The 13,626-nt window shown below is 39.4% G+C and overlaps 1 non-coding gene across 1 annotated transcript; it reads right to left on the bottom strand.

The window, feature by feature from the left end:
• Window positions 1-13,504: 13,504 nt before the first annotated feature.
• LOC143652813 (U6 spliceosomal RNA) lies at window positions 13,505-13,611 on the bottom strand. The gene has a single exon (XR_013160874.1). It is a non-coding gene; the product is annotated as a U6 spliceosomal RNA (small nuclear RNA).
• Between the last annotated feature and the right edge of the window lie 15 nt (window positions 13,612-13,626).

Here is a 13,626-nt window from a genome sequence, read left to right as displayed (position 1 = left end):
AAATGAACTCTTTAAAAATCTCAAAGCTTAGACTTGGAAGGACAAGAGACATTCTGTGGTCCAAACCCAGCCAATATTGGTAAGTGGGGGCTGCATCCTGACTAGTGTCCTCAACAGGTGTGTATCCAGCCCAGCTTGAATACTTCTCAATTTGGGGGAGCTCACTAGCTCAAAAACAGCCTATTCTATGGTTAGAAAATAACTGTTAGAAAAACTTTTCCATCTGCTCTGTGGAACTCAGCTTCCCTGTACTTCCATCCCTCCTCCCTATTCTGCCCTCAGGGGCTGTTATGACTCTACTTCTGTGCCCCCACCCAAGGGCAGTTTTTACATTTGTGAAAGCAGCCTTGGGTCCTCATTTCAGACTTCTTTTCTCCAGTAATGGACAGTCAGGTTGGAAACAGACAGGTACAAACCTGCTCAGGGGACTTCTCAGAGCATACACTTAGTATAAGGAGAGGTTAAGATGTTGGGGAAATATTCCTAAACTCTTTTTTTTTTTTTTTTTTTAGTTTTAATTGAAATAAAATATTAGGAAACTGTACGAATCATAATGAATCATAAGTATACAACTTCATAAATTTTTGCAAACTGAGTTCACCTGTGGAACCAACACTCTAGACCAAGACAAAGATGGCTGCTATCACTACTCCATTCAATACTAGGCTGGCTTCCTTGCAAGTACAAGACAAAAGGAAGAAGTAAAGGTATAAAGGGATTATAGCAGGGAAAAAACTTATTATCTGTAACTGGCATGATGGTCTATGTGTAAAACACAGAATAACCTACAGTTTAGCCAGGTTGCCGGATGGAAAGTTGATTTGCCTGAGTGTGTGTGCACCAACTGCATCCTGTGTGCCAGAAAAGGTCAGAAAAATAAAAGGTCTAATGAAGAAAGTGACCTAAAAACAGCACAAATATACAAAGTGCCTTGAAATAATTTTTTTAAATAATTGTGCAAGCTCTTTATGGATAAAACCAGAAAACTTTTTATTGGAAGAGATCAAAGAAGACACTACTAAACAGAAAGATTTACCATAATAATGGGCTGGAAAACTGAGAACCCAAAATATTTTTATAAAAATCCCAAATTTGACTACAGGCTTATTACAATTCTTAAAAATTCTTAGAAAAAAAAGATTTTTTTTATGGACCCTTACAAACTTGCTATAAAATTTATTTGAAAGAACAGTCTGGATACCCCTGAAGAAGAAACAGTAATTAAAATAGTGTGACACTGGTGCAGGGGTACAGACCAGAGAGATCAGAAACACCCTCACACGTGGAAACCTGATTTATGATAGAGGACACTCTAGAACAAAGGGGAAAGATGTACAATATGTAACACTGGAACAATTAGTTACCCATTGAGGAGGGGTAAGGAAATTGGATATGCACACATGTATCAATTTCTGATGTAATAAACATTTAGATGCGAACAAAAGTATTGTGTATATATATTAGGTACCTATATTTGTGTATATAATAAGCTCGTGTGTATATATGTGGTATGTAAATCTATCTCTCTATATAAAATGTAAAAGACTATCTTTATGACCATAGGATGAGGAAGAATTGCTTTAAAAAGACACAAAAAGCGTAAATCACAAAGAAAAAGGTTTGATGATGAATCTGATTGCAGACAAATTAAGAATGACTGTTGTTTATCAAAAAGACACAATAAGGAGAATGCTAATCAACAAAGTAAGAGAACTTTTTGCAATACATTCGTCTAAGGAACAACTGGAACAGAGCATATAAAGAGCTCTTACGAATCTATAAGAAAAAGATATGAACAAGCATTTCCTAGAAAAGAAAACACTATATATAGCATATAAAAAATACCCAATCCCATTAATAAATAGGAAAATAGAAACTAGTGACAATGAAATCCTATTTCATGCATAGCAAACTGATAAAGTTTGACAATACCAAGTGTTGATGAGGATATGGAGCAACAAGTCCACTTGTACATTGCCCAGGGAAGTGCAGACTGATTCTGGAAAAGAGTTTGACTTTATTTAGTAAATTTCAGCATACATGTATTAAATGAGGCAGGAATTCCACTCCAAGTTTTGAAATCTAGAATAAGTCTTGCTCAGAGTTATGGACAAATATATTCATTGCCGCATCATTCATCATTCTGAAAAAATGAAAACCTGGACATAACCCAAATGCTTATCAATTACTGAATGGTGAATTAACTGTGATAAATCCATACAATGAAAATGAATGTTCCACAGCCATACACATCAACAACAGTAAATCGCAAAAAACATATTGTTGAATGAAAAAAAGCAAGTTATAGAACTATGTATATATATTGTCCATGGCTACTTTCTTGCTAGGTTACAGAAGAATTGTGCTCTAAGATTCAAATTATTTTTAAAACAGATAAAGAATATCTTAATATTTAAACATACAAGCATATGTCTTAAAACCAATTGGCATAAAAAAACCAATTGGCAAAGCAAGTAAATAATTAATACAAAAGTCAGGTTATCAGTGGACACTGGGGGAAAGGAAAGGTATAAAATAAGGAGGGACAAATGGGGCAGGGGATTTGATGTACTGGTAATGCTGTATTTCTTAACCTGGAGATTAGGAATAATTTATTATTTAAACATGCATACATATGATATATACTCATGCCTGTACAATATGTTTCATAACTTTTTGTTAGATAACTTGTAGCTATACAGAAAAATTATACAAAAAGTACAGAGTTCACATATAACCCCCCCCACAGTTTTATTATTAACACTTTGCATTAGTGTGGTATCTTTGCTACACATTGACAAAACAATATAATTACATTATATGCCATAGAATAGTTTATAGTTTACATTAGAGTTCACTCTTTGTGTTGTATAGTACTATGTATGTTTTCTTTTAATTTTAGTAACATATATACAACCTAAACTTTTCCTTTTTAACCACATTCAAATGTACAATGCAGTGGTGTTAATTGCATTCACAATGTTGTGTTACCACCACCACATCCATTACCAAAACTTTTCCATCACCCCAGAATCTGTACCATGTAGTGGACACATATCAGGCTGAGGAAACCCACTACCTTTTGCATACTTGTATCTTTGGGCAATCTGCTATTTAGAAGTCTCACTTCTTCAAAACTGAAGCTAAAAAATCCCTTCTCAGACTTTCTTGCAGCTGGGTGCAAGCACACTACCTGGGATCTACCACTGGGATATATCCCTGGATTTCCATTTGGAAATGGCAATATTTGCTCTGGTAAGAGTGATCCAGAGACATCCAAGGTCCACAGGGTGCTGTGTTCAGGGTCCTGCGGTCATCTCCTATGTGCAACAAGGATGGTCAGAGCTGACATGTTCTAGCCCGAGGTGGTAACCATAGAAACCCTACTGGAGCAATCAGGCGCTGTCACTGGAACATTGTTTCAGGCTGTTTCCTTCTGAGACTGGTTCTCTGGTCTCCTGAAGATGCCATGAGCTACCTAACACCCTTTAATAAATTCCTTTTCTAAATTAAACTAGCTAGAGTGGGTTTTGTTGACACACCTGGATCATCTATTCTGTGTCCCCAGTACTACTTAAGACCTTCAGTTTTCTCCTTGTCACATGGCAAGGCATATAGTGGCATCTCCCGATCTCTCCCTTCTGTTCTGGGTTCCACTGATATTCGGCTTCTGGCTGCTCCCATCTGTGGTTTTCTTTCTTTCTGTCTGAATTTCATTCTGCTTATAAAGGACTCCAGGATTAAGATCCATCCTGACTGGACTGGGCCACAGTTTAACTGAAGTAACCTCCTTGAAAGGTCCTACTTAAAATGGGTTCACATCCACAGGAATGGATTAAATTTAAGTACATGTGTCTCTGAGGTACATACAGTTTCAACCCCCTACAATACCTCATTAATAATTTTGTACATTGGTTACATGTTGAAATGAAATATTCTGAATATATGGGGTTAAATAAAATGGATTAAAGTCAATTTCCACGTGAAAAGATGCTCAACATCATTACTCATTAGGGAAATGCCAATCAAATCCACAATGAGATACCATAGCACACCTACTAGGGTGGCTATCATAATAGTAATTGCTGTTGTTTTTAATAGTAATTTTAAAGAGGAAAATAAGTGTTGGAAAAAATGTGGAGCTCTCATACAGTGTGGAATGGTAAATGCTTTTAGTCGTTGTGGAAACAGTTCCTCAAAAAGTTAAACAGAATTACCATATGAACCTGCAAGTCCACTCCAAGGTGTACATACCCAAAATAATTGAAAACATGGATTCAAACAGATATTTGTACACCAGTGTTCATAGCAGCATTATTCACAATGAATACAACCCAAGTGTCCATCAACAGATGAACAGATAAACAAAATGTGGTAATATGGACTATTATGCAGCCTTTAAAGAAATAAAGTTCGGATACATGCTGTATGGATCAACCTTGAAGACATTATGCTGAACAAAACACTTCAGACACAAAAGGACAAATATTGTAAGATTACACTCATATAAAATATCTAGAATAGGGAAATTAATAGAGAAAGAAAGAAGATTAGAGGTTACCAGGGGTAGGGGGTGGGGAGTAGGAGGAGAATGGAGAGTTATTGTTTCAGTGGTATCAAGTTTTTATTTGGGCTGAACAAAAAGTTTTGGAAATAGTGATGATGGTAGCATGACACTACAAACATAATTAACACCACTGAATTATACACTTAAAATGGTTAAAATGGAAAATTCTGTATATATATATATATTTTTTTCTTTTTTAGCATGGGCATGCACTGAAAATTGAAACCAGGTCTCCAGCATGGCAGACGAGAACTCTGCCTGCTGAGCCATCATGCATATGTATTTTAACTGTTATATATATTTTACTATAATAAAAAAAATTTCACTAGTTTTCTTGTTTGTTTCTTGTTTGTACTTTTTAAATGTGATAACAGGAAATTTAACCTTACACGTGTGACTTGTGCTGTATATCTATTGGACTGTGCTGGTCCAGAGTATTGTTGACTGGCTCAAAGACTCTGTTCTGGAAGAACTGCTCTTAGGCATCCCTAGATGTTCCTGGTCAGTGTCATGTTTTGGGAGTGGCACAGCAGTAGCACTGAGGAGCCTGTGACTTGGCTTTGAATCCTAGCTCTGCCAGCGACAAGCTCTAGTGCCAAAGAGAAATCATTTAAACTCTGAACCACAGTGTCTCTGTCCCTAAAATGGGGCAATAATGTACGTCCGACCCACCTTATAGGGTGACTATGAGAATCAAATGGGATCCTACTTGTAAAGGTGTTTGTAGAAAGCATTATCTTTAGGTTCAAATAACAATGTTTGATGTTAACTAAGAGCCTTCTGTGATCTACACACTGGGTCTGGACATGCTGTTTCACGAAGCAGCCCTTTGTAGGAAGATAAATACTCTTTTTCTACCCAACTCACAAGTGAGAGAACAAAGACTTAGGAAGGTGAAGACGCCCTGCTCTTAAACCCCTCATTATGGAAGCACCACTGGAAAGTGTGTATCCTGAGCTCAGGAGGAACTGACCACCATGTCCTTAGGGAACTACCAGTTTGCCTGTGATGTGCCAAGTTGGGGATCCCCTCCTCCTGAGGTTTACTGAGTCTGTAAGCACACTCAGAATTTTCTAAGAACAAAATCTTCATTGTCTCCTCCCATACCATTGAGCTTTGCTCTCCCAGGGCTCACCTGTGTGGGAGGGGAGGGTGGGGGGAGGAGGAGCCTACTGGCTTGGAGTCTACCACAGTGGACATCTGTGTTTTCACCTGCACTCCAGCATCCATTCCTCCATCTTTCAGCAACTGAACCCTCATTTCCCTTGGTAAACTACTCCTTTCCTCCTCTTGGCTCACATCATTCTGGACAGGCTGACTCCATTCTCTCCTGGTAGGGGTGGGCACATATCTCAGGCCTGGATAATTAGAGTTTGCATCTCCTCAGCCACTGTGATTAGTTCAAGGACAACGAAAGACCCCAAACAGAACCAGCACTTTAGAGAAGCTGCTGCTGAGACTTCCCTTTCTCCTGAGGTTGAGGAGAGGATGTCATTCAAGCCTGGAACAGGCAGCCACTGTCTGCACCAGAAGCTACCTGAGAATGATGCCAACAAAGAAGAAAGCAAGGCTAAGAGATGGAAAAAGACAACGTCCTCATGATGGTCCTGGATCCAGTATATCTGAAGCAAACTACCCACGGGAGTGGCTGAATAAATCCCTCCCCCAACACCCCCCCCCTTTTTTTTTAACTCTACCAAGAGTTTCAACAAAATGACTATTAAAATGACACTTGCTTACTTTTCTGTTCCCCCAATGATTCAATGGAAAGCTAGTGCGTACTTCTCCAACGAACTACAAAGGCCACCAGACCACACTAACATTTTAGTCTCCTTTCATAAATTAGAGAACTTGATTCTGTGAATTAAGGACATATATGAGAAACAGTAAATTTCCATTACTTTGGATAACATAAAATATAGAGTTAACAGATGATTAGATAGATATCTGGTTGGCTTGGGAATGAGTTAATTATCATTACAAGAATCACTGATCCTCTGATACTCTCATCCATAAAGGTGAATATGAATCCAAATCCACAAACTCGGGTGGGAAGACACCACCACAAGCTTTTCTTTTCTTTCATCTGACTCCAAGGTTCCATCCTAATATGGGTTTCCATGCTGCCACCTGGTCCTCCACCCCTCTGGTTCCTGCTCCCAGAGAGAGGCAGGAGGGTCCTCACTGCACCCTGGACCTTGGACCCTGGGATCTGTGCCACTCCCCAGTTTGAGTCTCCACTCTTCCCAGTTTGAGTCACCACTCTTTTCTCCTTGCATGCTCCTGCATCCACACCTCATTCTGCCTACTCATGGGTTTAGGCTTTCTTCAAAATCTGCAAGAGAGGGTGCCTTCAAAAGACTTTGCTCTCTTAACAGAGACCTCCCTGAAGACAAGAAAGCATGTCCTTAATTGGTACTGATGGAAGAAAAACTACCATTAAAAGAAAATACAAATAATATTTCAATGATTTTCCTACTCCAAGGTTTCCCCAGCATCTAACTCATCCATTGCCTGTCAACCATGTCCATGAGGTGCTTTCTGAGAGGTGTTTACTGGTCTGGAGTAAACATTCACATTGAAGTCCCAAATGAAAAAGATATTCTCTTTTCAATTATCTTTTGATCCTTCTGGATTGGATTCAGGAGAAACTCTTAGCTTGGGGCTAATAGGTCTTTAACACCTTGCTCACACTAGCTAAATGCCCTTAAAGAGCAAGCTAGCCTCAGACTTAAGAGCCTCTGGCAGTCAAGCAATAGTATATGGTTAGAATTTAATAATTTGTTCTGTTATTATATACACACACACACACACACATACATATATATATTTGCAGGTTGCTCTCTATTCAGATTGCTATTTATGGAAAATAATACTGGCTTTTCATTTCTAATAGTGATATAAAATTTCCTTCTTAAATTCATTTATTTAATAATGGGCTGATTTAAGTAGATGATATACTTAAGATGATTTAAGTAGATGTTGTCTATGAAACAGATGCTAAGAAGGGATTACATGTGCAAGGAACTTAATAGGGGCAATGCCTATGAGAGAAACTGGAGTAGAAGTCTGGGGAGGTTTGGAGAGCTGTCAAATCAGGACAGACTTCTGAGCCCACTGAAGCAGAACAGGAAGGAGCGGATAGACGTCGGGCAGAAGAATTCTAGACTGCCGGGCAGTTTTAAGGCTCAGCATGGCTTTCAGAGCGGTCCATGTGAAGTATAGCCTTGGCACCAATGCCATAGTGGGCTTCATAGGACACCAGCCAAGACCCAGGGCCAATTACACAACCTGGGTCAGAGGTCCAAGTGGGACATTCTCCTGGCTGCCATATGGTACAATGGATGGTGCATAGACAGGGATAAAATCCTACAGGTGTAGTTCAAGGATTTGGGACAATGCTGCTCTAAAGGGAGATGAACTTTCAAGTGCAGGAGGCTGACACATCCATTATCTCCTTCCTCACCCCATTGTAATAGGCTAAAAGTGGCCCCCCAAAACACATCCACATCATAATCCCTAGGACATGTAAATTCTACCTTATTTGGAAAACGGGTCTTTGTGGATTAAGTTAAGGATAATTTTGAATTGGAGTTCATCCGGGATTACATGGATGGGCCCTAAATGCAGTCACAAACATCAGTATGAGAGAGACTGAAGATGACAGTCAGAAGAGGAGGTCATGGGATCACGGAGACAGAGACTGGAGTGATGTTGGCTACAAGTCAAAGAATGCTGGCAGCCACCAGGAGTCACCAGAAGAGGCAAGGACCAGATTTTCCCCTACAGCCTCTGTAGGAAATTCCTGCAGATACCTGATTTTAGTCCTGGGATACTGATTTCAGACTTCATACCTTCAGAACCGTGAGAATAAATTTCTCATTTTAAACCATTCAAGAAATTAATGTATTCTCTTTCTCTACTTCTTCTCTTTTCTCTTCTCTTCTTTTTGTGCTTCCCAGTCTTTTCCATTCTTTTTAATCATCTACATATTTTTCTCTCTTCTTTACTGAATAAGTAAATGTAACTTTACTTGCTACCCAGTGCCCCTCATATCCCTATTTTTCAAAATAATTTTGAAGTTGGTCCTGAATGTTTCTTCAGATATGTTCCCTCTTTTTCTGTCTTCCCTCACTTTTCCTCTGTAGATCTGCTCTTTCCCTAAACCTGTAACTCAATAACACATTAATTTCTCCAAACAGTATTATTATTTTATTTCTCCAAACAGTAGTATTAATTTCCCCATTAACAGTATAATGGGGATCCAAAGATGAACAAAATTTAGCTCCTGATCTCAAAGGGACACAATCTGAAGGAGGCAGAAGGCAAATTTAAATGAGCCCTAAAGTCTTCCAAATGCTTTGATAGAGGTCTGTACTGATAACTGTTGGGCCAAGGACAAAGTTTTTAATTCCACTGCAGGTTATCTGCTAGTTTCCTTAGAGGAAGTGACCTTTGAGTTATGACTTCCCAGTTAGCAATGGCTGCCATTCATGACATATGTATTACATGTCTACTATGTACTAAGCACTGAGCAATGAGCTACATACACAAGCATGGGCTGGAAAAATGTGAACAATAGTTTTCTGTCTATTAAATATCCATTCTTATTTTTTTTCCTTGATAACAAAACCCCAATTTCATTTGGGATAGTAATGTACCCATCTCAATTAACTCTTTCTTAGCCTCCCTAGCTTTTTATTACTCCCTAGCTTTTTTATTACAGTTGAATGATTTTGAGACTCTCCTTTGTATTTTACTCAATGAGTGAGAGATGGGACTATGTCCACTCCTCTTGATTTCTGGCAGGCTCTGTGGGAACTTTGACCAGTAGAATATGGCAGAAGCAATTCTGTGCTAAGTTTGAGGATACAATAGAAGTTTCCACTTCTGTCTCTTCAAATGCTCATTCTGGGGGAAGCCGGTTGTCACCTGACAGGAAGCCCAAGCTACTTATAGAGAAAAGCCACATGGAGAGAGAGATGTCTGACCAGCTCGGGCTGCTCAGCCGGACCAGTCTAGGGCCAGGCAGGTAAGTGAAGGCAACCCAAGCCTCAGGCACCATCTGACTGTAAAGACATGTAAGACCCCGTAACAACCCACTGTCTGAGACCATCAACCTCAGCACCCAAGAGATAATAGAAAATGCTTCAAAGTTTGGGGGTAGATTGTTACCCAGGAATAGGTAACTGAAACAGGTAGACACCATTATTTTCATCATTGTAGAGCTGGGGAGAAGGAGGCTTAGAGAGATTCTCCCATAAGGCCATCACCCAGGATGTGGCCAGCCTGCATTTTAGCCTTTGTCATCTAACCCCAGTTGTCCTGGTTTGGGGAGAGAGCTTGAAAAGGAGGGTGTGGGCAACAGCACTGAAGGAGTCTAGGACAGAAAAGTATCCTCGGTTGTGGAATTCCTAGGGACTTTAGTCTAAACAGATTTGGGGGAGGAGTACCGGCAGACAGCAGTAGCCTGTGGAATGAATGACAAGGAAGGATGTGGAAACATGGTAGAGGTTAAATCCTTCAAGAAGTCTGGCTATGAAAGGAAGGGGAGAGGCAGACTCATTTCTGGAAAGAGCATCCAGTGTAGGAAAGATTATTTATTTTCTTATTGTGGTAACGTGCATATTACATAAAATTTCCCATTTTAACCATTTTTATGGTGCAATTCAGTAGCATTAATTACTTTTACAATGCTACCATTACCACTAGGGAGGGTTATTTTAATTTAACCTTTTTTAATGGAAAATTTAAAATAAACATAAAGGAGAAAGAATAGTATAATGAAGCCCTAGCTACCCATTACCTGATATGGTAATTATCAAATGGCCCCCTCCTCTTTCTTTTATGCCCCTCCATAGGGATTATTTTGAAATAAGTCCTGATATATAATTTCATCTGTTAACATTTCAGCATGCATTCCTAAAATATAAGGACACTTACAATACGTCCCCACAATAACATTATTGCTCATGTGTCTCATAAATCACTTTTAGGTTCTCCCAACATCTTTTTTTTTTTCTTGCAATTTACCTGCTGAAGAAACCAGGTTGTTATCCAGTAGAATTTCCCACAATTTGGATTTTACTGATTCTGTCCCCCTGGTGCTAACATGTTCCTTTATCTCTTGTATTTTCTATAAATTGGTTGTTAGATCTAGAAGCTCAATGAAGTTCACGTTGATTCTTTGGCAAGTATACACTAGGTTCTTTATCAAGAGGCACAAAGTGTCTGGCTTCTTTTTATGATACTATTTCCAATATCATTCTTTTATTAGGGATTTTACAAACGGTTGATGCTCCAGTTCTTTCACTTCTGCTTCAGTAGCTGGAATACTTACATTAAAAAAAAAAAAACTTCTCATCAACTATTTAATTCCTGAGATAGAACTTATAGAAAAGGTAAGATAAATGATTTATTTTGGATAGGTCATTTTCCCAGTGGGACACACTTGAGACCCCTCTTGGTCTCACTGCTCCTCTTGGCCAGCTTACACTCTGCAGCATTATAATTCTTCCTGCTCCAATACCTGGATGCTCTGTCCTTCTTTCCCTTTGACCTACTCGTCTGGCAAATCCCACCCTGAAGGGACTGTGTCATTCACCTTCTCTGAGCCCATTAATGAGCAGGTGAGTATTGCCTGAGAAAAATTACAAATCAAGGCTGACTGATTTCAAGAACCTCAAATACATTTTCGACACAGCTCCATGGCCCAGCTACGTTTCTCCAAGAGGGTGCTACTGAGTATGTAAGATGCAACCAGTAAGACTGCAAATATAAACTCCTTTTATTTCATTTGACAGCACAGATTATAGAACATTTCCATGATTAGAAAAATTTCTGTTCGATTGGTCTACAAAATTTGCCTTCCTGCTCCCCAAGACAACTTGTTCATGGCTCTTCCCCTTCTTCAAACATTCCTCATCATTTTCTTCACCCTCTTTTCATTTTTCTTCTTTTTAAAAAAAAATTTTGTGTGTGTGTGTGTATATATATATATATATATAAACTACATATAAGGCGGTCAATGGTGGTTCCAGATGGGAAATGTTGACACAGTAGCAGAGTTCTCACCAGCCATGCCGAAGACCCAAGTTCGATTCCCAGTGCCTGTCCATGCAAATAAAAAGAATAAAATAAAAATAAAAAATATATATATATACACACACACAGACATATGTATAATTTTTCCTTTTAACCACTGTCATTATACAATTCAGTGATATTAATTACATTCAGTGTTGTGCTACCATTGCCACCATCCATCACCAAAACTTTTCCATTGCCACAAACACAAACTCTGTACCCATTAAGCATTAATGCTTTCATTCTTTTTTGGGAATGCAGAACATAGAAGCGTCCAGATGACCACTTCATTCTTTACTGAGAACACAGACATTCCCTGATGCAAACTTGCTCAATCTCCCACCTCCAATCCTCTCGCCCTATGCACACTTGCCTTCATGGAGGAAATGTCCATTTTTCTATCAGAGGCCGAAACTACATGATGCTGCACATCCAGCCCCTTCAGTTATCACCTTCTCTCCTGCATCCTCAATCTCTCCCTCTCTACTGGATGGCTTCCATCAGCAAGCACACATGCCCTGTTACCTTCCAATTAAAGCTCCTCCTTCATTGCCCTCCTCCAGATCTCTGAGCACCCTCCCATGCATAACCAAGCACATTGAAAGTTTCCATTCTAACAGTGGTTCTCATTGTGCAAATAGCATCAGCATCATCTGGAAATCTGTTAGAAATGCAAATTCTTGGGCCCCACACCAGACCTGCTGAGTCAGAAACTCTAGGGGAAAGACCAGAGACCACCAGGAGATTGAAGTTTGAGAACCACAGCTCCACTTTTTCACTTAGCGTTCCTTCTTCAGATGAAACCCCCTCCAGTCTGGCTCTCCTTCTCAACTCTTCTTCAAGGCTTGATCCTCGCCTTTTATCATATCTGTCTGCATTTACTACCAAGGGGATCTTATCCAGTCCCTTAGCTTCAAATTCCATGACCTTCACATTCATCCCTGCAACCCATACCTTTCTTAGAGTTCAGGTTCCCCTGGATCCAAAATTTGCATCAAAGGTCTCATAAACATCTGGTAAGTCTGAAAAAGTCCTAATTTCCATCTCTGAAATCTCTCCTTCTCTATGTCACTCCTCCAGTCTTCCACATTTCAGTAAATGACATTCATTCAGCAGCTGTGGTGTTTTGAAGCTGGTTATTTACCGCAAAAAAAACAACAACAACAAAAAAAAACCATGTTCTTAAACTTAATCCATTCCTGTGGGTGTGAACCAATTTTAAGCAGGACCTTTTGATGAGGCTTGCTTCAGTTATCCCACCTCAATCAGGATGGGCCTTAATCCTATTACTGGAATCCTTTATAAGGGAAATGAAATCAGACTTGAGAGAGAGAAAGCCACAGGAAGAAGCTGACATCACTGAAACCGAGAAGAGGAAGAGACCAAGAGACACTGTCATGTGCCTTGCCTAGTGCCAAACAATGGATTGCTGCAAACAACCCCAGACATCAGTCTTAGGAAAGAAAGTGCCACCTTGATGATGACTTGATAAGGACTTTCTTCTAGCCTCAAACCGTGAGCCAATAAATTCCCATTGTTTAAGTCAGTCCATTGTATGGTATTTGCTTTAAGGCCCAAGGACACTGAAACAGGGCACAGGGGACTTCTGGGATACAGGATATTTTCTATTTCTTGTCTGCGGGCTGGCTATATGGCTGTGTTCACTTTGAGAAAATTCAGAGCAATGCACCTTTATGTACTTTTCTGTATATATGTTGGTAGCTTTCTAGAACTGCTGTAACAATTTATTACTAACTCGGTGGCTATTTCAGTTTGGTAATGCTACAAGAATGCAATATACCAGAAATGGATTGGCTTTTCTTTTTTGTTTCTTTTCTTTTCTTTCTTTTAAAAAATATGGAATGCTTCACAAATTTGGGTGTCACCCTTGCACAGGGGCCATGCTAATATACTCTGTATCGTTCCAATTTTAGTATATGTACTGCCAAAGCAAGCACTGGATTGGTTTTTAT

The sequence above is a fragment of the Tamandua tetradactyla genome, chromosome 1 (genome assembly GCF_023851605.1).
Source record: "Tamandua tetradactyla isolate mTamTet1 chromosome 1, mTamTet1.pri, whole genome shotgun sequence".
Classification (NCBI taxonomy): domain Eukaryota; kingdom Metazoa; phylum Chordata; class Mammalia; order Pilosa; family Myrmecophagidae; genus Tamandua; species Tamandua tetradactyla.
The sequence above is the reverse complement of the archived record's forward strand: the minus strand, read 5'-3'. Positions and strand labels throughout refer to the sequence as shown.